The sequence below is a fragment of the Vicugna pacos genome, chromosome 6 (genome assembly GCF_048564905.1).
Source record: "Vicugna pacos chromosome 6, VicPac4, whole genome shotgun sequence".
NCBI classification, from domain to species: domain Eukaryota; kingdom Metazoa; phylum Chordata; class Mammalia; order Artiodactyla; family Camelidae; genus Vicugna; species Vicugna pacos.
The window spans coordinates 81,204,666-81,206,931 of NC_132992.1; the positions used below are offsets into that span (position 1 = coordinate 81,204,666).

A 2,266-nucleotide genomic window follows, 5' to 3' on the forward strand; every position below is an offset into this window, starting at 1 on the left:
CTCAGTACCTGCAAACACGGGAATAGAGCCCACACAGTCATTTTTTGATTTGACTCATTTATCATAAAATGAAGAAGAATTTCCCAGTGGAGCACAGAGTTTGTCTATAAGTGCTATTAATAGCACAACCATTTTCAAGGTCAGCATCCAAATTATTCCAGAAAGAGAATGTCAATGTTGACCATTCTGTCTTATCCATTTTTCCTTAGCTTATTAATCTTCACCATGTGAAAGTTGTCTGGTCTCCATTGAATATATTATTCCTGCTTCTGCCTCCATCACTAGTACTTAAATTGTATTTCAATTTCCTTGGCTAACCTCTGTGTGTGTGTGTGTGTGTGTGTGTGTGTGTGTGTGTGTGTGTGTGTGTGTGTGTTTGCACACCGCATGCCAACAGAATTAGAGCCTCTGGTTGGTCTTGCTCTAGTGGACAGTACTTAAAACATACTAAATAATCCTTCTACTTTCCCGAGCCAGTTAATTTTATTGTTAGAAGATTAACTCTTCAAAGTACCTTATCTTTGGTTGGGAAAAATTCCATTGAGCTATATCTGCTGGAGACAAAACCAATTTTCTTGGCAACCTCATAGGTTTTTTGGACATTGGTGAAACTTTTATTCTGTGTATTTCTGGTTAGTGCTCTTTGGATCACTGCTACGGGCATCATTATTTGTGGCAGAGGATAGTAAGCCTTCATGGCCTCTCATTTGAATTCCTAGCCTAGAGTTGAAGCACGTTGCCTATTTCCTGCCATATTCAAGTCTCAAGTATTTTCTTCACTCTCTTTTGACAGGAATCCCTCCTTTCCAACATCAGGGCTACTTCATACGGGATGTGAAAAACCCATTGACGAACCATGTCACTTGTCCATTGCAGCCTAATTTTTGTCCTGTGGTGAGTTATCATGTCTGAATTCTAATGTCAATGGCTCCATATCTTGCACACAATTTTTTTTGACACTTTTGTTTTTTTTTAAATTTTATTTCATTTTTTCCCCTTAATAAGGCACTGGGGATTGAACTCAGGACCTCATGCACACCAAGCATGCACTCTACCACTGAGCTATACCTCCACCCCCTTGATTGTATTTTGATCATAGTTGTGGAACAAATGCAGCTGTCTGATGCTTCTCCCATTAGGAGCCAGTGACAAAACACAGATTTTTCTGTTTTTGATAAAGGTCCTGTTTAATCCACCTACCACTGTTTCCCAGGAATCAGCCCTCTGGGTGCTTGGCCTTTAGAATTATTTTAAAAATCTGACTCAGTTAGCACATTAGAATACTCGCTACTGCATTTTTTAAATTTCGTTTTTATGAGCATAATCCCTTTTCTGGATCTCCACTCACTTGAAAGAGCAATGCCTGAAAAACCAAATATACCCTTGACCTTATCTGTCTGTGAAAGGGTCTTAAGACAGCACCATCTCCAACTGCGCCAGGCAGTTTTAAATAGTTTTTATGCCTCCAGCATAAAACCTCCTGATTGTTCTTTTGGAAGCCCTTCGTTCACTGCTTTGATTGATCACATACTCCAATTGGTATTGATGAATTACTTAGTGCCTTCCTTAGTTCTTTCTCCAAAACTGTTTTTCTATTACTTAGAAAAATGTTCCAATTACTTGACCAAATAGACCGTCCATTATCCATCATCCAAAATCTGGAAAACTATGAACTTCTGAGAAATTTAATATCTCTGCTTGTTACTGCCATCCAGAGTGCCTGGAATTCAGGAGACTGTACTGATTGGCCCAGTTCTTACAAACTTAGAATTTCTCCAGTATTAGAGTGAAAGCAGAAGGCTCCGAATTAACCCCCTTAACACTGCAAGGATACTGCTTTCCGTAGGCCAGAGATTTTAATGTTCTTTTTGCAAGTTATCTCAGGGATGTCTGAATGAACAAGAAGCTTTCCTTAAGGCCTGAATTTACTGGGGTAAAGAACACTGCTTAAGTAGAGGGTCCCGTGGTTCACTGGCTGTCCCTGAGTATAATGTAGACATTTGCCTGGTCTGCCTGCTGCTTGGAGGTACAACTCTGTTTCATTTGATTAACTCTGAAAAACCTCTTTAAACAATCTAGGGTTGAACAACACCATATTGCTATTGGAATTTCTATTCATATGGCCTTAGGTACGTGTTCTATTAGGCCTTGGCTTCAGCGAGTCTCAATTATTTTTTTTAATTGCTTTTTATTGAATTATAGTTGGTTTACCATGTTGTGTTAATTTCTGGTGTACAGCATAGTGTTGTAGCTATACATATATTTA

The 2,266-nt window shown here is 38.9% G+C and overlaps 1 non-coding gene across 1 annotated transcript; it reads right to left on the reverse strand.

Moving 5' to 3' along the window:
* Window positions 1-1,000: 1,000 nt before the first annotated feature.
* On the reverse strand, window positions 1,001-1,072 carry TRNAT-GGU (transfer RNA threonine (anticodon GGU)). The gene has a single exon. It is a non-coding gene; the product is annotated as a tRNA-Thr (tRNA).
* Between the last annotated feature and the right edge of the window lie 1,194 nt (window positions 1,073-2,266).